At 41.3% G+C, this 25535-nt stretch overlaps 1 protein-coding gene across 2 annotated transcripts in view; it reads right to left on the reverse strand.

Annotated features, from left to right (window-relative positions):
* The window catches only part of glceb (glucuronic acid epimerase b), a 53844-nt gene that overhangs the window by 24738 nt on the left and 3571 nt on the right, over window positions 1–25535 (reverse strand). For both annotated transcript variants that reach the window (XR_013077243.1, XM_076732369.1), the window contains exon 2: window positions 4617–4733. The gene's annotated coding sequence lies outside the window, so the exon portion shown is untranslated. The remainder of the gene's footprint in view (window positions 1–4616; window positions 4734–25535) is intronic.

A 25535-nucleotide genomic window follows, 5' to 3' on the forward strand; every position in this document is an offset into this window, starting at 1 on the left:
TTTTCTGCTCCTGCTGTCCTCCGGTGCAAGAATCACAAGCAGTCATCACAGCAATAAAAGCTGAGCAATCGTGAGCCACCCTTGGGGAGCGATTGGAGCTGAAGCCCGGTGTATGTGTGAGATGCAGGTGTTGTAGCCCTAACTAAACTCTGACATTTTCACTGCTCTCCTCCATGGGTGAAGTAAGGTAGAGGTTTGAGACGGCCTGTAAATTATCAGCTTATGTTGAAGCTGGGAGGCATGTTAGTTCCTGTGGAGCGGGGACTGTGTGTGTGTGTGTGTGTGTGTGTGTGTGTGTGTGTGTGTGTTGTGGTTCTGAGCCTTATTATGACACTATAGGCATCAGGATGAATTCAAGGCAACAACTGACAGGAAAAAAATGGCTTACTTCTTTACTCCAAAACCATTTAGTATGCGAGTAGAGTGACTACAAATGTCTTATTTGACCTGTTGCACCGCTCACATTCTGAGCAACAGCAAAATATGTTAACACTCCCCTCCAGGCATGATTTACTAAATTTCTACAACAGTCGGACGACAGAAAAATCATTAGCGCTTGTTTCATAAAGGGTTGTAATCTTTGTGGCAGAGCCACAAATCTCAAAGTCAACACTGATCTGAGGTCCGCTATCGAGTTGTTAACAAGAGGCAGCTGAACCTTTAAAGGAGTGAACTGTAAGTCACTTGAGATTGTGTGATATGGCAGACATGACAATGGTTGTAAAAAGATGGCAAGGTTAACTGGACCTTCCACTTCTATGTAATCAGAACAATTATCTATTTCAATTTTACTAAGGAGCAGGATCTGCAGCTACCTGGTGTCTGGGTGGCCACCTCTCTCCCACTGACTGCAGATGAAACCACAGAGCTGCAGCCACAGCGAGCAGAGACAGACTGTCTGCATATTCATGAGGCAGCGCTGAGGACTCACTTCAAGGAAAACTGCCGGTCGTTCTGTCGCTGCCACTAGATTTGTTATTGGGTTCTTTTAAAATAAGGTAGCTAAAGGGGTCTTGAAAGTCACCAAATCTAGCAACGCCAAGGCTGCAACTCAACTTTTCCATAATAAATTTCACTCTTCTTGATTAGGCCATTAATCATTTGGTCTATAAAAGGCTGTAAAATAAAGAAAAATCACCGTTTCCTAAAGCCCAATGTGACATCTACACGTTTTGCTGCTCAACAGCCCCAAATGCAAAAATATGCAGTTTACTATCGAATAAGAAAAAGAAAACCAGCAAATCCTCACAATTGAAACTGGAACCAGAGCACGTGTGCTTGACAAACATCAGAAAATTATCAACCAATAATGGAAATGCATTCCAATTCATCTCCTGTCAGTCGAATTATTGACGATTTGTTGCAGCTCTGAGTGACACAGTTACAGACTTGGCAACACAGCGTTGGTTTCGAGCGCGATCCATCTGGTCACCATTTAACTGTAAAAGCACTTGAGACCAAAACCTTGGTGTTACTCCAGGCCTGCAAATAAAGTACGGCCACCGGACAGACAAGCCTACACCAACACAACAGATCAACCAGTAAACTTGCATCACTGCTCAATAATAAGGCTTTGTTTCGAGGCACCCGAGAAGTGAGCTTTGAAGTTAATGCGCCTGTGTGTTTTATCTCCAGTAGGAGGATTAAGCAAGTCATTACCAAAAAGCTTATAACTGAGCCCTACTAAGGGATTAAACAAACTCCTAATCAAATGGAGGGGAGACAAGAGAAAAATATATAAGCAAGTCCTTTGTGCATCATTTTAGAGGCAGGTCAGGCCAGCTGCTTGTCCTACAACGTCATAGAAACAAATGTGGATCTCAGAAACAGGGAGTGGCAAAGGAAAGGACTTTAAAGCTAAGAGACACATCGTGCGATGGTCGGATTGAGTGCGCACGGTCTACAAGAGCCTGAACCATGTAAACTCTATCAGTCAGGGGGAAAATGGCACCGTACATCAGCTGTGATATGGGGCTTAATAGTCCATGCATGCTAACTGTTTTGGCTCAGATACATATATATATAAAATAATACACACAGTTAATTTGTATAATAATTTGAGTGTTGAAGCTTATGACATGATCGTGCTGTCAGATTTTACTGGTTTCTCGGTCCTAATGACGCTGCCTCTCGTGTTTTTGTCAGTTAATGAATTAGACAGGAAGCCTGCAGCCTAATCACTGTGAGTACTATAGGCTCTGTGCACAAGCCTCGTGACGTACTTCCGATTCCGCCTGAAGTCGGCAAACCAGTTTCCGGTTTACTTCCCTCTCCAGTCAAAACAGCGCTAAAATAAATACAAGGAATGAAAAATGAATCAACATCCACGAAAGAAGACGAAGTATAATGTGAGAGGGACTTTTAAGTTCCAGAAGACGGTGAATGGCTCTAATGAGCACTGTTGTGTGCCACTTTGTGCCAGCTCAAGTCGCTAACAGCGAGCTTAGCTTCCACTGCTTCCCGAAGGACACCGAACTTCGTGCACAGTGGCTGCAGAAAATATGCAGAACGGGATTTTCGGTAACTCAGCATACGAAGGTATGCAGCCGACATTTCGAAAATGCCCAAATTCGAAATACCCCTAAAGGTAGACGGGTTTTAGCAGCAAACGCAGTGCCAACACTGTTTGAATGGAACAGTTACACAGCAACCAAGACAAGAGCCGGTGTTTGGGATCGCCGCCCTCGACTGACATCAAGCCGAGAAACATCACCTGTGCCCTGATCTTTGTCTGACACTGAAATGGACATAAAGTCAACACAGGTAGCACAACAAGTAACAGTAAAGAACATACGTTGCTAACGTCAGCTAGTCATCACAATGAACTTTACAAGATGCCTGCAAAATCTGTCAAAGATATCTATCAACGATGTTCATCGTATCGTGGATGCCCACTCTCCTGCTCCGAAGAGCAAACGGGAAAAAGGGTTTCGTCTCTACATCTCTAGTTACGTTCACCAGTACGAGGATAAGTGATTTATTGGTGACGTTAGCTGACTAGCTGACGTTAGCAACGTGCTAATTTTTTAGTTTTGTGTTTGCTTCGTATGTTCTTTACTGTTGCTAACTGTGTTGACTTTATGTCCATTTCAGTGTCAGACAAAGATCAGGGCACAGGTGATGTTTCTCGGCTTGATGTCAGTCGAGGGCGGCGATCCCAAACACCGGCTCTTGTCTTGGTTGCTGTGTAACTGTTCCATTCAAACAGTGTTGGCACTGCGTTTGCTGCTAAAACCCGTCTACCTTTGGGGTTATTTCGAATTTGGGCATTTTCGAAATGTCGGCTGCATACCTTCGTATGCTGAGTTACCGAAAATCCCGTTCTGCATATTTTCTGCAGCCACTGTGCACGAAGTTCGGTGTCCTTCGGGAAGCAGTGGAAGCTAAGCTCGCTGTTATAGCGACTTGAGCTGGCACAAAGTGGCACACAACAGTGCTCATTAGAGCCATTCACCGTCCTCTGGAACTTAAAAGTCCCTCTCACATTATACTTCGTCTTCTTTCGTGGATGTTGATTCATTTTTCATTCCTTGTATTTATTTTAGCGCTGTTTTGACTGGAGAGGGAAGTAAACCGGAAACTGGTTTGCCGACTTCAGGCGGAATCGGAAGTACGTCACGAGGCTTGTGCACAGAGCCTATTGAACAAACTGTGGAGCCAAAACAAAAACACCACAAAATGATTCAAGTATCTAGCAGTTAGAAGAAATTTGCACAATCATATTTTGTCCTCATTTTCTTTTCCTTTTCACAGTGAGAGTAAGAGCAAGGAAGCCTGAAACATGTTGGGAGTCCTTCCAGGTCTACTTTGTGATCTTTGTGCCTGTAATTTACTGCTTTTTTGCAAATATTGAGTCGAATCTTTTTTTTTTTTTGGTTCCCTGCATTTAACATCTCCCTGATTTCTTCTTTGTGAGCTTAATATTTACCAGACAACTAACAAGTTGTGCAACTAGCCAAAAAGCATCATTAGCATCATTAGCATTGCATAGAATTATCTTCTATAGCACAATTATGAAGTGTCTGACAAACACTGCTGTACAGCCAATGACCAGATAATGTTTCAAAATACACAAATGATTATATCACTTTGCCCATGTGACATAACTGTCTCCAATATTAGCTTCGGTATGAAGTGGTGTGCCATTATCCAGAGATTATAACACCGCAGTATGGAGGTGTGCGTCAGTGTCTCAAGTCCAGCAGATTCTCTTCATGCAGACACACAATTACCCATGTTATACAAGCTAATGAACCCACAGCTAGTTCAAAGGGCTCCAACTTTCCTCATGCTATCAAAGATGACTCAGTGATGAAGAGCAGGGATGCAGAGCTTAGCGGGACTTGTAACTGCTACGCTTCATAATTTCATCATACGAGCAAGACTGGGCCATTTTTCACAGTGGATATAAGAGAAGGCAGAAATTTATCATTTCATTTGTCCAAGTAATGAAGTCGGCACAAACTGGGATGCAGAAGAGGTTGTACTGCACATACGGTGAGTTATTTCTTTTAAAAATACCCAGTGTCTCAGCTCGGTCCTGATTCTGTTTATGCTAACTGGGACGTGAGGACCTTGTCCATGAGGGTATGTAATGTAATGATATTCATACCGACCTCTAATCCATTCACAAAGAAACGGCCAACTGGCTGGACATCCTGTTGACATTCACCACAGCGTCTTTCCACAGCTGGTTCTTCGGGTCCTTTCTGCTCGCAGTTGCCTCACAGCACCTATACGTGACAGAGGAGAAAGTGGAATTCAATTATTGTGCTCATCGTTATCTTTAATAGGTACAGTGAAATAACATGCATACAAATCCGTAACTTTGCATGCTATGAACATACACAGACATGCACACATGCATAGATGTCGTCGTTTCCTGGTTTTGCTCGTGCTGTTTGAGCGTGCATCTGTAATCATGTATGTACTATTCTTTTAACTGTAACTCACATTGATGAGACAGTGACAGGTTTAGCTCATATTAGCGACCCTTTCTGATTGGTTGATAATCACGCAGAAGAATGAATTCCTCCTGCATCTTGGTCAAAACCTTCTCACATGAAATCCTTTTAAAAGGCTAAATGTTTCCGGAGGTAAATTATGATTGATCGCTGCGGCTCACTAAGCAGGCTTTTCAATACAAACCATTCTGAGGGAAACAAAATTATTAACCGTTGTAATTCTTTTTCACTGTGGCTAATTATAACCTTAAATCAATGCCCCATAGACTTTGACACTGATACTCTATAAATTAAGATAAGGAAACAAACACATATTTGTAATTGCAGCCATGATGAATTTATAGGCTTTCCGACAGCAGGGTCATTAATGTAAAGCCAATCTATCAGTGCAAATATGCAGAGAGTGACATGGATACTTTACTCCGCAATTAATCTCACCAATGTATTCCTAGCCCCTGTTGAAACAGGCCATTAAACTAAAGAAGGTGCCGACTTGCCATATCAAAGAGAGCATATTGATTTTTTTTATGAAATGTGCTTATTGACAAAGCACTTAAATTAGATATTGTAGAAATAAAACCAGCTCGGCTCCTTCTGTCATTGCAGGGCCCGCTGAAGTTTTACAATGCATGAATGGAAAAAGAGACAGAGGGAAGAAGACCACGAATAAGAGAACGTCAAATGGACAAAACAACTGGAAAACATTACAATATAATGCAATCCAATCTGGAATAAATTAAATGAGTGAAAAGCACCATTTGTCTGCACTTTAATTAATCCTAAATCAATATCTAAACCTAATGTTCCTCTTCAGTCTTCTCTCTCTCAAGTACAGGTTGGAGACGGATCTAAAATAGTGAAAGACTACAGAGAGCCGACACCCAGCTGAACCCAAACTGTCTATCCATCGTTAACAGACCACAGCTTGTCTGCTATAAACACGTATCAAGTATCAGAAGAGGCAGACAGAGCAGCTTTCCAGCCCTCTTCTGTTGGCAGATTTACCGAACTCCAACGCTGGCTAAAGAAGCAAAATTCCTAAAAGGTCATTTATCTTAAAAATGTGTAGCTACAACCAGCATGTACCATCTACGCTGTATAAGGCCTGAGAAACAAATCAAATGACTGATTTGTTAAATATTTCTGACATAATTCCGCTCTGATGAGAAAAAGGGAGGTTTTTGAGTGAGTGTGTGACCTGCCCTGATCTGAAAGGTGGCACATGTTGTACCCAGACACAGTGAAAAGGAAGCAGAAATGTCAGTAGTCTTAATCAATATTCCCTGGCTACTGCATGGCTGTACTGATGCTCTCTGAAGCAGGTGTGCTGCAGGCAGATGGTGAGAATTAGAAAATGAGAGTAAACGACACCCTGGAGCAGCTCATTCTTCCTGGAGCTCATCCTGCACCACTCGTGCCATCCAGGCACTTTCCAGACAACACTTCGGTCTCAGTATCTCCTGTCTGAACAGCTGGATGGAGCGTCGTCTTGGTTAAAGCAGCATCTCGGCTAAGACACTGCACAGGTATCAACTTATACAGACGCCAAAGTCAGATGGTCAAAAACAGTTGAATGGACAACAGTCTGAACAGAAACTGAACATTATAACCTTCATGAATGTTGGATTAATTGCACAACTGTTGTATTAGACTGCATTAGTGTTTAGCAAAGTGTACCTAATAAACAGGCAACTGAGTGTAATATTAAACTTATCACGCTTCAGGAAAAACAAACCGCAAACGGCATGTATTTAATTAATGAGGTGACTGTTCAGACCATCATCTGGTAACTACACTGACAATGACACAGTGCATCAGGACCTGTCTGATTTAGCTCAGCAGGTGATTGATTAGCAGCTCTGCTAATCAATGCCCCGGAGAAAATCCTGCATATTGACAGGACAAAGTTCAAAGGACTGTGATTATTTTTGTCAGCTTACTGTATTTTTATTTGATTAAGACAATGTAAAAGACATTTCAGACTCGTCTTGTTTTATTCAAATCAGTCCTTATCTTCAGAAAGTGTTTATCCAAACACAGGTGTTGCTAAAAATGGACTGTGAAGGAGGTGTTCTGATATTACATTCGCAATAAGTACCTCCTGTGGCATGGTATAAACTATAGTTAACACAAAACAACTTATTTGCTAAAATACAGTAATGAAAAATAAAAGAAACTGCAATTACATCAGACTGGATGATGAAGAGCTTCTTTTTCAAGAGACTTTTGAAGAATGTTTGAAGAAGTTTCATTTCTAAAGTTGAACCAGCACAAAGTATGAGTTATGAGTATAATCTCTTAAGGATGTGTAATCAAGGGCAATGAAAGCCAAGGAGAACTCCAGCTCCTCTTCAAGGTGGCTTAGCATGAGCTCTCAAAGCTTAGCACTGCACTGACACCATTTTCATAGCCTTTACATATTGTCCCATTTAATCGACCTTTCTTAAGCAAGAGGTTGACACCTCGCCTATGAATCACGAACATCAACTTTATGGCTCTCTCCTGTGAATACATTTTGAACATTAGGCTGAGGATATTTCTTTTACGGCGGCTTGACTGAGAATTATATTAGGTCATTAAATATTTTAGTCGCTCCTCATTTGCTGCCATCCCGACACAAGCAGCCATCTATCAGGACTTGTAGCCGGGGTAAAAAGAGAGATGGTTACCCATCTGCTGGGCATTCATAATACATCCATTTTCTCTGGGGAGTCAATGGCTGGCCAAACATTGAATGATCACACCACTGATGCCACCATGATGCCAGCCATCATTGACCATCTGATGCCCACAGCAATATCCAAGAATTCCGCAAAGTGAAGAGCTTGTTTAATTGAGATTTCTTCTTGCAGAGATGGAGCTAACTGATTAAATGTGGTCACTTCTTATTAAACATTACATCAACTCCGCCTCTGCTTGTTCACACTCACACATAAACCATACGCAGTGTGGTGCACACATTTTCAGATTCAACACAACAAGCCATTTTAAGGTTAATTTAAGTTAGAGTTTAGGGCTGCAATCTGCTGATGTTTCTCAATTAATCGATTGTCCGGTCTATAGTGTTAAAATTTATGGGGAAAAAATTGTCCAACCAACACTCTAAAATCAATCAATCGACTAATTGCTGCAGTTTTTGTACAGTTTAGTACAGTTTGCTGTGTTTGGAAGACACATATCTGTATGCAAACTCTAAACCACTAAATTAACTGCGTGGTTCATTGTGTTACATGTGAGTAAAAAGAGACATAGAAACAAAATGCCTAATTTAGACGATTCAATCGGTCATTGGATGGGACACAGAAGAGCAAGTGTCTCTTTTCAGGCCAATTTACATTATGCATGTTTTATATCAAAAGGTTAAATAAAACATGCACTCCTGAAAAGGAAATTGAAACTCTTGCTCATTACCTATTAATGACCTGTCAAAAGCGATAAAAATGAGGTGATCTGGGGTACATTTAATGGACTGCAATGAAAGAATACAATGCTCCTACATTAATAATGGTCTAATTAAATAAAGAAAAATTGCCACCAAAAATCAAGACATGGCCAAAAATAAGATCTTAACTCCATTCTCCCAAAAAAAGCCAGGCGCCAATCTTTGCTTTATGAACCTCTTATCACAGCCAATGTGATTCTTTTACCAGTTCAATCAATGAGCTCACTTAAAAAGCCACAAACCTCGGGGCCCGAGCTAGTCACCAATGCTAAGCATACTCTCCTAAAGCATGGGCCCCATGCCAACCTCTTCCAACTCTCAAAACATTAGGGTAATTTTCACACTGGATTTAGCCAACAAAGAGGGTTTCAGCTGGCCTGCGTCACATGCTGAGAGATGCGTTGTGGCTGTCACAAGTGTTCAGGAATATAGACAGTAAATTCTGATGTTATTTAGTGGTGCTTTGCATAAATTTAGGGGCTGTGTCGCTCCCTTTTTGTGTCTGTGAAAAAACGCCGGATTGTTGCGGTGAGTTACACCCAGACTGGGTGCAGCTGTTCACCCACTGATGCTCTCTTTTTTTTCCCATGCACAAACGATTTTCCATTTGTGAATTCCCCAAAAAACAGACACTTCAACACTTCACCTGTAGCCTTATTAGACAGTTACCCCTTGAGTAAAAATACACTCTAAGATTCCTTCTGCATTCAGTCATTAGATCACGGTAATATCAGTGTTAGAGTGACACCGCTGAAAGCTGAGGCAACAAGCACCAACAGGCTCTGGGGAGGCAGGTGGAGTCAGAGCGCAAAGACGGTTCACAACAGAGAAACCCAAAAAATAAGCGTCTCGGAGAGCCACTCCTGCTTTGCACTCCAACTCTAAACGGAAGAAACAGGATGAGAGGATAAGACTTGGAGTGGGAGGCAGCAAAGGCAAGCTTGCGAGAGGAAGCCAAGATGAAAGTAAATAAGAGTTTGGAAGTTTTTGGAAGCTGAGTAAATACCCTTGGTGCCTGTCAAGACTCTGTGGTGCTCTCTGCAGTGAACTCTGCTTTTATGCTTGTAGGCAAAAGCTGGTGATGGAAAGACTATACCATCATATTCCAGCAATGAGTCACAGAAGCAGCAAAGAAATATAAACACACAACAACCTTCAGCAAGAGCAATAAACCAGTTAAGGCACAGGAATTATTCATGGGCTCATTAAGTATGCAAAAGATGAAATCGTAAACTTAGAAACACCAAAGTAGTCCTCATGTGAGGACAGACGTGTTATTCTGCTGCCAACCTTGAGCTGAAGCTCATCATGCTGTGTTTGGTAAATAAACTGAGTAGGGCTGCAACTAACCATTATTTTCATTACTGATTAAACCGCAGATTTTCTTGTGTAATAGATAATTTCATCTACAGAATGTCAAAAATGTCAGTTTTGCTTGAAAAATTACTGAAATTATTAATCAAATTAATCCACTTAGCTGCCAATTACTTTTCTCTTAATCATCTAATCGACTCATCAGCTAAATGTTTTGCCTATAAAACAGAACGGATCTCTTTAAACTGGGTGTTCCTGACTAATTTCTCTGAACTTAAAACTGAAGTATAAATTTAGACCAGTCGAAAAGTAAGAAAACACACAAAAATGAGCACAATTTAATCTATTTGGCTAAACATTATGCAAAAAAATACTGCATATATTACAAGAGTCATTTGAAACCTATTCAAATACGATTTGGTGATTCTTTTACTTAATACAGCCAGAAACCACCAAACACCAGAGCTGCTGTGTAAGTGGACACTAAGCGAAATGCTCCTTATCATGCTCCGGAGCTAGCATTGTTAAAGCTAATGTTGTTACCTGCTACGCCAGCGTCTGAAAAGCTAAATTAAACATTGCGTGTTTCATTTACAGCAATTTCTGCCTTGATGACTTTCGCTTTCCCATCACAATTTCTATGTGTGCATGCAGTGCCAGTAGCAGACGTGTTACTGTGAAGCAGAGTACAGCATCATGGGAGTAAAGTAAAAAAAAAATATACATAAATATTTTTTCCATATGTTGCCACGCCCATATATAACCATGATGACTGTAAGTGGTTTCCTCTGTAATGACTTTAACCTACTAGTAAATCTGGTGCACACTAGCAAAGTTAGCAATGTTTAACTGACTAGTCGACTAATTGTGCACATCTTTTATCAAACCAGTCTGATTTTGTACCAAATAAAAACAAACTATTGTTTTATGACTCTCCCCACCAGAAATAAAAATATAAAGAGCCATACCTTGAGTGCAGGAGCACATATTTTGTCTCTGAAAGGACAGGAGGAGGGAAGTCTTGCAGACAAAGTACAGAAAGACAGCTGACACAAGAACATGTCCTACCGGCCTCGGTGTATCTGACGAACAGCTTTGAACTTGTTAGTGGCACAGGCACCTCAGTGTGAGCTCTGAAAAAGCAGAGGGCTGTGCCCCAGCTGCCTTTCACATGAAGACAAGACTTGCATCTTCAGAACCTTGTTAGTTCTCTGAAAAGGCCACAGACTAGTTTGGAATATTAAGCAGCTCATGCTGTCGGAAATCAAAAGGATTTTGGAAGAGAGTGGGAAGCTTCAAAAAGGCTTTGATGGTATATATCGCTCAATCTCCAGCAGATATGACGGAATGAAGAAATAAAGACATGGGAACAAAGGGCTTCTGAGAGGAGTGTGGCAGAGGTTATTCTTCTCCTCTCTGAATTCTGCATATATCATTATTCCTCAATCAGAGAGACTTGCTCTTAAAATGTCAAGACTTCTGACTGAAAAGAAAGATAGCACGAGAGGGACAGAAATAGAAAACAAGAGGAAAGTGGGACACCAAAATGTTTCAGGTCATTTATCACAACAGGCACACTCAAGGAAGGCAAACTCGGTTGTCTCGCTTCCAGTAATGTCCAAATGCAGACTACATTTACTGCATTAATAAGTTAGTTCCATGTTGGCACTGCTTCTTCACTCTGTGTGGAAAAGGAAGCAACTGTGGACAGGCTAACCCAAATGAATACTGAAATTTAGGATGATTCAAGATTAAGGTTGCAATGTGTGTTTTTTTTTTAAATTCACAGAAATTTCATGAGAGGTTAAGTTCAATTAAGCACAATTCGATGCAACAATCATGTCTTTTAACAGTGAATTTGGGTTAAAAGTACGCCCATTTAATGGAATTGTGGCCACGCACTGCATTCATCAGCACACTCTCACTCGTGTGCAGATAATTTTTCAGCTCCCATTAAACAGGGATTCAGTAAAATTACAACCCTCTGCATGCACAGTGCATTCTCCCATCACATGTGCAGCACATACTACCTCAAACACTACCGCACTGTCTGACTACACGACTCGAGTGACTAGATTTGGTATTTTTTATGATATTTCAGTTTATCAGCTGATCATAGCCTAAAGCAAAGCATGCACTTTATAAAGCCTGTAGCCGGACTGAGCATGCTAAACGAGGAGTTTTGATTTATCTATTTTCATTTATTATTCATTGTTAAACATTTCTTTTTGAAATTTGTTGCTGACTTTAAACCTTTAAGACTTTAAAAGTTTGCAGGTAGTGGACAATGTCTGCTCAAATTTTGAAGGTACCTTTCCTATGAAGGCCTGAGAGGAAAATTATTTTTTTGGGAAGAAGTCATTCTTAGCTGGCCTGAGCAAATAACTCATATATTTCCATTTATTCCCGTTACTTCCTGTTAATTCCCATAGAAAATTTCCACCTTGAATATTTCTGGACTTTTGCAAACCCACTAAAGATTCACTTTGTGTTTCCGGTCTGTCCTCTGTTGGGAGGGGAAGAGCAATGAGGATGTGGGAATGGAAAGATCTGGTTTCCTTACGAGGAAGGCGAGGGGACGGATGCAGGACGCAGAGTAGAAATCCTTGCTTTGATTCTGTGTGGGTGAGGACGCGTTTCATTCAGTTCTCTCTAGAGGAATCTGAGGTCAGGTTCTAAATGAAATGATTAGATCACCAGCGGTCTTTGCTGGAATAATTACAGAAACAGCAAGTTCCCAGTGAAAGGCGCAACGGCACGCTGTGTTTTTCTTGCTGGGACTCTTAGACAAACATGTTGATTTAATTACAGCACTACTGTTGCACTTTGAAAATTACCCATCACTTCGCAAAGAAATTAGATTTAGCCTGATAACATATCTCTTGCGAGACAGCCTTTCTTCAGTCAGGAAGAAATAGGTGGTTGACCTTGAGGGAGGCTTTAATCCCGTCTTTGGTTAAAACATCTCAGACTTCCATCTTCAACTTGAGATATACATGCCCTTAACAGTCCCTGTCGAGATAATCAACAGTCTGTTGTGAAATTTAATATGTGGCTCACCAAGCTTACGAATTTCCCAGAAATGTCAAGAGTCTGTCGATGATCCAGCAACATTATTGAATATGTCTGGCGATGGGAAAGGTAAAAGCCTTGAGGTGAAGTAAAGAATGGCTCTTTCAAGCAGACCTTGTCTTTGCTATATTCTGCAGGGTTACCCATAAGTGGCCTTTCCAAGCAAATTATTACTCCAGTCAGGGCTGCAGTGTCCTGTCAATCTTGTTTTCTCTCTTCCCTGTAATTGCTCTGGGATAAATCCCTTCAACCTCTCTCTGCAGCTCTAAGGCCATTTCCTTGCCTCTCAGTCTGTCCTTACATCATATGTGTTTACATGGCCACACAGGAATATGCTGAGAGAATTAAGGCCATTATGCTACTGTTTGCTTGTAATTTCAGTGATTTAGGAATGTAATCTTCCAGTTTTACAGACTGTACAACAAGGCCGTACCAGTTCTTTGACATTGCTCACAAGTCTATAAGCTTGTACCTCAGTTTGTAACCCAGATCGTCCATGTGGATTGGCTGCAACACTTCTGCCAAATGTCTACTGGAAGCATTTCAGAAGTCTAAGTTTCTTTCTCTCTGTGTGAATGTTAACATCATCACTACATACCTACAATCAATGAACCTATCAGCTATCATCTGACAAAGATTTAGCCTCTGGGTACAACAGCGAAGGTTTCAAGACTCCCGGTGTGGTCAGAAAACCGGAAACAGCTGTCCAGGCCACAGCATCCTCTTCAGTGTGCCAGTCATTGCTTACAATGACTTGTGACGCAAGAATGGATTTGAAAGACGGTTAATCTCTATAAACAGATATTTGTATATGAATGCATATTTTCAAAAAAGCTAATAAAAAGCTATACAATTGTCAAACGATAGCCGATGGGTTCTGCCTCTTTTGTTGTCCAAGCTGACTGTTTACCTGTTTGCAACCAAAGCATGCTGTAACATGATTGGTCAATACTGCTTGGACTGCAAACAGGAACCAGACCTAAAATCGTGTCCCTTGCCAATGAATTCTACATTCATAAGCAGATATCTGTTCATAGAAATGACCTATAATGTAATCAGAAACATGAACTGAATGACGTGATTTTTATTTTGTGTTGATCGTGATGGAGATGTGAGTCAAACTGGTAAAAATAGATGAACAGACAGATGCCTGAAACTCTGTGGGGGTTCATGACTAAAACTGTGCACAAAGGACAGGAATAAACATACGATTTCCTGTTTGTCACATTTATAAAGCTTCGCGTACGCATGATTGTGTTCTATCAATATCAGTCATTGTGGAGCTGGTCCCATGTGTGGGAGCCAGATTTCCCCTCCCACGATGCAACCACGACCTCTATTACATGTTTGCACATCCGTACATCTGCCTGCTCCACCAATCAAGAACAGCAAAACAAGCAGTGCCATTTCACGAAGTATGTCATATTGGTGAGGTTCTCTAATAATACCAGAGCAGCTGCCATTACCCATGAATATGGCCATTTGTACCATTAAGCACAGTGAACTCTCAGTCAAACATGAAAAGGTAATCAATGATGTAGCTTACAAAGTGCTTCATTGTTAAGGTAAAATTATTCCCACTTCATCATTTCACCTCTCGATAAACGTGTGAACACAATGTCTGAAGTATGTGTGAGATACAATCATTCCCACATGCTGTTTTTATGAACACTAGTTCATATGGGAGATGCATATTTTTTGGGCATATTCCCTGAGTGTGCTTTCATCGAGGCTCAGATGTTGCTCTTTTCTCTGGTCTCGTGCCTGGTAGACACACTGGATAGGACTGTTTACAACTCAATTTGTTGGTTTGACCGTTCAACCTTTTAACTCAACACTCCTCATGTACAATCTAATGCAATGCAGTACTGCCATTAAGTTTACTTTGATGGCGGCTATAATGTTCAGTTTTTGTTAACATTATCATAGAGGTATTAATTCAGTTACAAGCTTCAGCACTGAGGTCATTTTTAGTCAACAGGGAGGACTAAGATTGGAAACACCTCTCAGTAAAATCCAAGACAACCCCACCCTTAAAGTATGACCTCAGTATTTAACATGTGACTAAAACTTTCCAACAAGGTCAAAAGAAAAAACAAAACAAAACAAAACAAAACTGAACATTGTTAATTTCCTAAAGGTAGAATTTACTGCAGAGCTGCTGTACTGAATTGCAAAAGACTGTACATGTGTAATGAAGTGGCCAATGGGTGTGTAGTACATTACATTAACCCTCCGCCATATTGACTGGCCAAATGTGAGTGTGATGTTTATGCTTATTAAACTCCTACAATAGAACAAAAAAAATGTGTGTCCATGGCATCTACTAACAATCCCACAATGCAATACATTGTAATTTATTAATGCAACTCTACACCTTATATACCGAGAAGCTAGAGGTCCACAGAGCTGGGCTGTATGCGTCTTTCCTGCAGGTGGAAATGCTAATGACCTCATTCACCATCTGAAGAGTCCAAAGGTCCATTAAGCTAAACCCTAAACAACAAACAACAAAGCACAGCTTGAAATTTCCTCATTACTGTGCTTGATTACTTTTTCCTCATTTATAGACGGCTATATCTATGACAACCAATCTTTACATATATAGTATCATTTCATGGGTTGTACAATCACAGAGCCTCTTTTACAGTGGACGGATAAAGCCGGTTGGAGATATGACATTGAGATTGCCATGGTCCATCAAATTCGTCATTGCTAACAGGGCTGTCAGAGCTGAGCTGAATAGCAAATGTACTACTCAGGCATGGGTGAGGGTATACAGTAGAGGGTGGAGAAGCAGAGGAGAGGAGACATGTCTGTACTCTGATAGTACAGCAAAGCCTATTTATTCAGCTGCACTTCTTCATATGTGAAGCTCCACAGAGACAGCTAATTCACTCGCTTTTCTCCAGTAAGCATTCCCAAGGCCTGTAGACTTCAGCGGCATTCATAATGAGAAGGCACACGTTAAAGAATGTAAAAGGAAAGACAGGAATCATTAAGCTCTCACGCAAAAAAAAGGACGAAAAGCTGATTTAGTCTCCTGGCTCAACACTCAAATTAACACAAGATCAGTAGTATAGGTGGGCAAATAGAGGGGTACATGTTATATCTCACAGATATTGCACGTACATCTACTTGTAGATTAGACAATACATGTGACTTAATGTGAATTTTGAGTTAATTATTTTTAACAATCACTAAAATGAAGGAGTGTGGCTTTAAAATTTGAGCATTGCATACTTTTGACCAATCAGAGGAGGAATTATACAACCAGTCTCAGCCATCCAAATTCTGATGTAGGAGAAATTTAAAGCCTTTGTTCGTCTCTTTTGAAGCCAATCTCTTTGTGTTTGCCTGATCAACTGAAGCCTGCTCAAAACTTTGACAACAAAGGCACTTTTACATTTCAACTCTCAGCCAGAGCTGATCTCCTCTACCACGCACTAGCCAGCCCTGATTTGCAGCATTCATGTGGGACTGTGCTGAGACTTGCAAGATGAATATCACTTTAATATCTCACTGAATGTCTGATTCTTGTGAGGGGCATCGACGGGCAATCTTAGGCCCTGTGAGTTTTTCTCAAATCCCATGTTTTCTGTTGAAATCTTTCTAAATTCTGTGCTTTATTTCAGTGTCTAAGCATGTGGTGCATGAGTAACATCTCAACAATTCAATAAAACAATATTCATCTTCTGCAGGACAGCCTCCATGTGCAGCTCGAACTCACCAGTTAAGTGGGTCTCTCATGTTCGGTCAACGTTTCTCCTCATTTACAATGCTTGACCAGAAACGGATGAAGCTTTTTGATTTTTTTCCAACAGAATATCTGACTATGTGCATACAGCCACAAAGTCATCAACAAACTCGCATCTTTCATCTGCAGATGTGGTTGCGCTTCTTAAGACTTTGTTGAAGTGAGGAAGTGTTGTTAGCACACTGCCTTTTCTCAGAGGACCACTTTGACATGACTGCTTGCTAATTTTGTTGAACTGCATCCACATTTTGGCAGTGTTCTGTGTGTTACAGTTGATTCAAGGTCTCAGATTCTGTCTGTGTTTTCTGCATTGCAGAAATCAAAGGGCCCTGCAAGAGTTTCCAGTTCACCTAACCTGTATGTCTACGGACTGTGGGAGATCCACTCACGGGGAGAGCAAGCAAACGGCACAAAGAAAGGCCAGCAGATTTTAGCCTTCTTGCTGTGAGGAAACAGTGCTACACACTGAGCAATTGTGCTGCCTTGCTTTGTTGTCAATGACATTCTAATTTTGTGGAAATATTTGTACAAAGTTGCCTCAATTTGAACCAGTTAGCTCAAGCTTAAATCCTCTTTGACCTGCCAGTTTGAGCAGAAGCTCATTAACAGAGAGGCTGCTGAAATCACAAATAAAATGTCCTGCTCATTTGTGGGTGGGAAAGGAGCGATGGAAAGTAAATTAGTAAGTGTACAGCTAATGCACACATGGCAGAAAGATAAATAAATGAAGTCCAGATATTTTACAGAGACCAGATATTTAGACAAAATACCTAATTAACGGAGAAATGTTCTTTTTATTACATGTAGTTTATGCCAAGTACTGGATGTTACCAAGTGCCCAGGCATGAGCCTACGAAAGACCCATGACACTAAAACACTGCTGGGACATCCTCCTAGTTTAATATGTCCAGCAAGTCCAATAAAGACTTAACAGGTCCCTGGGGCCAAGGTCGCACCTCCTACCTGAAAAGAAGGAAAACTTCATTTGCAAGCCTAATCAAGTGTGAATGTCACAGAGGCACAGCAAAGAAGGGTCGTGGAGGGCTAATTTTGCTCAGGGAAGATGAGAGCGCTTCAGAGTCTCCCAGTTTTGCAATATTGATGGTGTTGAGTTGTAAAGATGGCTATTAGAACAATTAACTAAGACATTCTTTATCCACATTGGGTTGTAAGAGTGGATGGCTGTTATGAGACCGGTGTAAAATGGCAGCCCGGAGACATTTCACAACACTAAGTTTCAGGCACAGAGCCCTTCAAACTGGATGGAAAAGAACTAAATACAGTATCATTTGAAGGCTTGAATTATTCTTCTTGCCAGCTACTTTTGTGCTTTGACAAAGAATTAAAAAACAATAAATCAGTACATGTGCGGCACACATTGTTCCTGCTTGGAATCACGGCCAAAGCATGAGTGTGACCGCCCTCAACTGGCACCACGGTCGAATGCTCAAACGTGCAGGTGTTCAGTAATTTTGTAGCTCCTACATAATGCAGGAGTCACTATCTTTGTTGTTTGTCGTCCCTTTTTTTTTAAATGTCCTATTCTGACCGAAACAGTGATGCGGCAGTCGGCAGTCTGTCTGAATGGGTCAACTCAAGTCACCTGGCGGGCACCACAGAGTACTTTGCAGAAAAATTCCAGTGTTTTTAAACCTGGGTTCTGCTAATGCTAGTATGGGTCATGCTAAGTTTGCACAACTGCCACAACAAACTGGCAAATTGCCCCTGAAATAGATTCCTATGCTTTTACTTAAATTAGCTAATCCATGGGGCTACTTTCTGTCTTTACTTTCAGGCCAAGAGATGAGTGTTTGAAGCAATACATCTGAGACTGAAGCAGCCTGCCCAGATAGATTCTGTTGTTTTGCTGTGCTCCATGTTCAAAACTCTTCCCAGCAGTGGTGGAGAATGCACAAGCAGCATGACCCACAATAAGACCTAGGTAGGAACATATGCAAATTTTACTTTAAATGCAAAATGAACACAAAGAAGCAGAAAAAAAACAATGAAAAGTCAACATCCACACAGTCCATTGGCACAAACGCCAACAACCAAGGACAGGGTGGACAAACATGCTGCCTGTGGAGCCAGTGCCAAGTTTTTTTAACCTCAATTCCTCTAGAGATTACGACTGTTTGAACAAGCGAATGACACAGGAAGTCTGTCATGAGCAAAAAAAAGAAATAAAGGGAGAAGCATTCAGCCTGTCAGTATAACACAAGGGGCGTTATTAACTTTGGTGGCACAGAACAGACGCTGAGAGACAACACAGCAGCATCTCTATTCACCGCCACTGAACAGACACTTGCACACCAGACTGCCGCAAAAGTTAATTGTGATCCAGAAGAACGGCACTGCATCACTGGCTTGTGTGTAGTTAATTCACGTGTATGAAAGGGCAGGGCAGCAGGGTTATTGGGTTTGGGTACTGATGCTCTGACAGATAGGACAGACGGCAAAGGCACAAGTTCTCCACACATGATCTGGAGCCAGCCAACCAGAGCATCTCGCTCCCCGTAGAGTGTTACAATTCCTTGGAAAGCCTGTTTGGACCTACCAGCTCTTAATCCTGGCTACATGTAGAACACAAGATCAGCTTTAAACGCATTTTTCTGAAGGACGTGTTCACTGAAAGCCAAAAAGTATGGTGAATAATGAGACAGGAGCGTAGGCCTGTATCTGCTGTGTGCGTGCCTGAGGGCAACTGGGGCTACTTTCTTTTGTTGTACGGGTCGGTTGGTATTTCGCACGGAGGGGGGGGTGCCTGGGGTAGGGTTATGGCTCCAAAGTATGCAGACATAAGCTGTCTGCGTGTTGCCTTTGAAGCAGGCTATGGTTGGCTGTACTGTGCGGGTCACAGGGCAAGGGTTTACAACAGCAGTGTCCCACAGAGAGCACGGACTCATCAAACCCCCCTCAGCCCACTGGCAAATATTAACAAAGAACAGAGAAAAGAAAGAAACATGTCGACTAAATGTTCACAAAACCAGCCATGTTGGTTTGTCTTCACAAATTTACAGCAGCACCAGGTTTTAAAAAATGAAGGTCTACTGAATGCCAAGCAGTTGTTTACTTTGAAAATTCCAATAGCGTCATAATTTCTCTCAAAAACACAAGAGGGCAGGCCTAAATTTAGCACATTCGTTAAGTCGATGTGCCAAATGCAATTTTTGCAATGGCATAGCAACTGTATCCTAAAAATAAGGATACGCTGTGAGAGGCTGACAATGTCCGTCAAAACATCATCAAGTAGTTACTTGCTAGAGGGAACAAAAAAGAATATGTATATACTCAAAGTCCATAACACACACATACTGGGCTGACGACTCTATCATGGACACCTGCAATCCTAACCAGACTGCACAGTATCAGCCGGATAATCACCTGATCTGACAGATGTGTGGAGCCTGGAACAAAAATGAGCTTTGCATTACTCATTTTCTTACATCTAGTGTGCCCTACTTTAGGGTCCTACGATTTCCACGATGCAATAAAAACTGAATCAACTGACAAACAGAATATTGTGGAAGCTGCCAAAATGTGGATGCAATTCATAAAAATCCGGACTTTCCCTCCATTACAAGAGTTTTTCATAGCGCCTATGGCAAATGAACAGAAAGAAGGCTATCCTGCTACACACACATACACACACACACACACACACACACACACACAGTCATGTCGAAGAGGGAGAGAGGAAAGAAAAACACAAAATTTGGGAAGAAACAAAATGGATGTCATAGGACTCTACATAGTAGAAGACAAGAGAAGCAGCATCTGGATGCGTCACGACATCCTGACAAACTAACATTTCACCTGGTTTGACTAATTCTACAACATGTTTCATGACGTTTACCCAAATGAACACAGAGTGCCAAGCAGCTTCCATGCACAAGTGTAGATATGGCAAAGCAAAAAAGGAGGCCACGATTGGTTGGGGTCCATCATGCCGTCTGCCATGTCTCTCGGCCAAGTCACGGCAACAATTTATGACTCTGTGATCGCCTAATCTGACGCGGTGATCATCTCCAAAGGCGAGAGTATGGTGTAGTCTGATCCTGGCATAACACAATCAAAACATCACCTGACAAACACCTCCTTTGTTTATAATGTTGGATTCTTTTGCAATCAACCATGAACTTCATAGATAAATCCTCCACCTGCCTGCTCATTAATACCACCAGAGAGACTGGAACAGTTAAAGTGAGCCGTGGGTCCTGTGCTTCACGAGTTTAGGCTTCAGGAAGTGTTGTGCATGCAGCCAAAACAGAGCAGACCTTTGTCCATTTGCCTATTATTAAGCACAGGGACAAACTGGCTTTTGGCTGCAATACTGACAAAAATCTCAGCATGAGCGAGCTCAAGCAGCTACAGCAGTGAGGCAGACACAAAGTGACTACTGGCATCCTGCAGGAGAGACATTAATGACATTTAAGCAAGCTGAAGGAAGATGGTGTAACAGCTTGAGGTCCACAATAGCTTTAAACTATTCTTTGAAATAGGTGCCATTCTGACGGAAAACAACAAATACAGCATTCTTGTCTCTTCTCGCCTTTGTGCTCTCGACCTCAATACATTAATAATTTGCTCTGTGGGATGTGTAAGGCTCAGTGTGGTGAATTATATTCAGAATAGCTCTTTATGTTCAAAGGAACTGTTGTCAAGAGAAAGGGGATGTGGACACCCAGCAGGTCCGAGTTGGGAGTGGTGTAGAGAGAAAACATCAGGCACTCTTTATTATACAGTGAGGATAACACAGTACAATCTAAATTTATTTTCACAAACATCTGAGCTCTAGATATGTAACTAGCCTGTTTTACCAATGTCTAACATCCACTCAGGAGGCTATTCAAGTTATCATGGCAACAAAGGGCCTCAAAGGACCAAGCAAGAAACATTTATTTAAGATTTTCTGGTCAACAAGAAAAGAAGCATCAGCAGCAGAACTGCCTTCTGCCAGCTTAGTCTTATTTTGGGTACATGTGATTTATACCACAATAGTAATATACTGCATATCAAGATGCTACTGCATAGTCTCTCAGACTCAGAAACTCAATTGCGAGAACAATAAAAACAGGTGGGAATGTCTGTTTTAGGTAATTCTATGAAAGACATACCTGACAGATCACGGTACTTCATCACACTGATGGAAAGAACCCCTACACCCAATACTGCAATAAAGCACTGCTGCTCACCGATTTGGAAAATTGCCCTTAATGGCCTAAAAAGATATTAAAAAGTATGACTAGTTTTGTAGAAAGGTAATATTAAAATCTGCACTGGAGGAAAAAACTCCATTGTCTCACGGCATTTAACATTTCAGCAAACCCCAGTAAACCCCAGCACGTTATTACAAAAATGGAACGAAAGAGGCGAAGTGAGTTTTGGTTAAGATTATTTAGTCTGTATGGGGCAGCATAATAAGAACACACATCTGTGCACCGAGAGGGGCTACTGTTTTCCAACTGCCGACTTAAAACTGGATGCTGAGGACTCCAGAGAACAATAAAAAAAAGGAAGGATAATTCAAGATATTTAAATATCTTCTGCTAATAATTAGTCAGCATTATCTCTTTTTGGGCTGCTGGTAGAAAACAGATGGGAAAGCCCTGAGAGTGTGAGAAAAGACTCAGCCTCACGCAGACCTTTCCTTTAAAGCTTAATTAAGATGATAAATACACTCCAAAAAGAGGCCTTGTAAACATCGATGAAAATAAGTGTTACATTTGCTTTCTATTTTCAGATGAGGAAAAAAAATGTTCCGGCACCCAAAATTCATCATTAGACGATAATAGTAGATGGAAATGTACGCTTTTTTTTTTAAGGCCTGTAGCAGAATTTGAGAAAATCCCATAATAAGGAAGAAGACAGTACATATATCAGCTGGCATCTTATCACAGCCAATAAGCCAAGCACAGAATATAAGTATTACTACATTGGTAGCATCAGCTGAATGAAGCTCATACAGAGGCTGGACCAAAACCCTGAAATCAATTGTTGCTCAGAAGACAAATCCAAGTGCCACAGTGACAACTCCTTCAGAAATCTGAGCTAAAGGCAGACGACTGTCATGCACACGCTAACACACTTAATCAGACCTGGACTTCTGCTGCTGCTGCCGTCAAGAACAGACACGTTTAGACTCGGCAAAAACCTCAGGCAGTGTAATAATGGGGTGATATTCTTTTATGGGCAACTGCATAATTCAGAGACCCGATGGATCAAAGACAACCAGCAGTAGTCTCGGGTTTAAGGCTAGTAATTACCACAGTGTACACAGCAAAGGACTGGACATGCTACAAGTCGCATATCTGGTTTCTACTTGTCTCCCACTCTGCAGCACAAGTGCCGTAGAAAAGGGATGAAAATGAGAAGTTTGACAGCTTTATGCCATGCGCTCCTCGGCGTTCTAAAAAGGCCACGCATTTGAAGAAAGGAAGAGAAACTTGAGACACAAGGACACCGTTTCATGCAGTGGTGAAATGTGCTGATGAAGGGCACTCATCAGAGAAGAGACTGAAATGGCTTTGGAAGGACATACATCAACAATAAATCAAAGAACGGAGACATAAAGCTGCTCTCTGCCAAATTCAGCAGATATCATTAGATAGGGCCCTATGATTAATATTTACTGGATATGACAAACTGAAATGTGCAATATGGGTTTAACAGCTACAACTGTGACATGCTAAAAGGCACAGAGCCACGAGGATTTGTTAATAAGTTGATTCTGCCATTGAAACGCAGCATGCTCAGAGATCAGAGCTGCATCTATAAGGCCATGTGACATGAGTGCATGCATAACTTACAGCACGTTTGTGAGAGAAAGTCCACATAAAAGGTGTTATGCAGTGTCGAAGCCTAAGTGTCAGAGGTACATTCACTAACTCTGTTTGTCAGAGACTCTGTGAGACTCAATTGAAGTAGTGCGTGTCTTTATCCACAAACATAAAAATGTATCAAGACAGGCAGTGAAATCATAATTTAATAAGGTATATGGACCAGAGCTGTGGTGTGGAAAGAGGATGAAAACATCATTTTGCTGCTTGGCGTTTTCTGCTGGAGGAGGAACTTTTGAAAAGGTACACTTTGCACCACAGCAGGAAATGGCCATAATACATCTTAGAGAAGCTGCTGATCAATGCCGGTGACTAAGGGATTACTAGGCCAGGTGCTGGGATTTATGGATTTCAAGGGTATTTGTTTGGGTCTAAATTGTTTTCATTCAGAATCTCCTCTCTTTCAAATAAAGCATTATGAAGTATTATCTATTCCACAGTGGTCACCAATACAGCATTGTACAGAGTGATATGCTGTGTTCTGTCTTCGCTCGGCATTTCTATCAACGCTGTGTTCTGATTAGCTGACTGCCTAATTAGCACGCTGCCAACTTCTCCCAGTGTCACTGCAATCTGCCACCACTCAAAAATAGTTCAAATACACACTCCATGGAGGACAGTTTTGTGTGCAAGTCTTTGTTAGCACACTTCTGCACATCCTCACTGGCTCTGAAAGCATAAATGAAACATAAACCAAAAACAGACATCCTTTTCTTACCTCTATTAATTAGTTTTAAGCAGTTTTAGTCAGTAAGTCGTTTAAGTCAGTAATTCTGCAAAATCAGGCTTCAAAGGTGCAAAGAAACAAGCGATAAATTGTTTACGCTAAACAAAACTGACCCCTTTTCTTATTAGATGTCCCTCATAACATTAATACAGCCATGATGTCAAGTTATTTACTGTGACAAACAACTGTGACAGTACAAATAAATCAAAAAGCCTCGGAAAATTAGCCACAGTGATGTAAAACAGGCAGGTAAAAAAGGCATCATATGACCACACACATGCTGAAATGTCACATAAACTGCATCTTTATCATATATATCAACATGAAAATATGCAGCATACATGAGCAAGTGTTTCATTTAGGAATATTTGCAGTGTGTGTGTGTACAGGTGTGCATTTTATATGTGTAACTCCGGGTATGAAGATTAAACCAGGATGAAGATGGTGTGTGTGTGTGTGTGCGTGCGTGTGTGTGTGTAGGAGACAATGAGAGCGTGCAAGAGACGAACTGATCAATAGGGATGTCCCGACACCAGTATCAGGTCCAATACTGTGTGCATGTACTTGTACTCATAAAACTACTGATACTGGGGCATCTGATACCACTTTGAGGTGTTAACTTCTTGTCAGTTGAGCAGGTAGACGGAGGACGATCAATGTCAGCAGTCTGGTGATATCTGAGGGGAAGTGATGATAAAAAAAGTAGAGCAGTCTGCAAACTTTGCTCTGCTAAACTGACATGAGGAGGGGTGAAAAGTAGCTCCTTTAACAATTTGATAAAACACCTCAAGAGCCAACACGACGCAGTTCAAGGAGTTTGCTAATGCTAGCAGCTGGAAACAGCAACAATCATTGCTGTTAGAAAGTGAGAGAAAATGTCCAGAGATAACCCACAAGCAGGAAAAATAACACGAGCTCTTACCCAGTAGATTGCTTGTGATTACCCACAGTTTCAGTTAAAGATAATACGGGATTTTGTTGTCTTCTCAGTGCAGTGAAGCCGAGGCATGAGATTCCCAGCTGTCACTACATCACAGAAACAGTATAACCGCACAGGTCCTCATCGAGCAGATGCGGCTCTGGGATTATTTATTTGGGTACAAATATGAGCTCCCTGCCAATTTCACCACTCACTGGTAGATACTTCTGGAAAAGACTCTATCTGTTCTGGCACCGTTTGAGGAGTTAACCTGAGATGTAAAATCCTGTGATGGTTTGGCATCGGATGTGATTCCTGCTTCAGAGACTCGGGGAACCTCAGCTGCAGCCGTCACGAGACGCTTCACTGACATGGACAAACCTACTGTACTGCAACGTAACTGTACGCAATCAGAGGTAAAGCATGTGTGTGTGTGCTAAGCGTGTTGGAACTGTAATGGTATTGTAAAGTATTTGGTATTGGCAAGTACCCAAATGTAAG

This window comes from Chaetodon auriga, chromosome 1, assembly GCF_051107435.1.
Source record: "Chaetodon auriga isolate fChaAug3 chromosome 1, fChaAug3.hap1, whole genome shotgun sequence".
In the NCBI taxonomy this organism is placed as follows: domain Eukaryota; kingdom Metazoa; phylum Chordata; class Actinopteri; order Chaetodontiformes; family Chaetodontidae; genus Chaetodon; species Chaetodon auriga.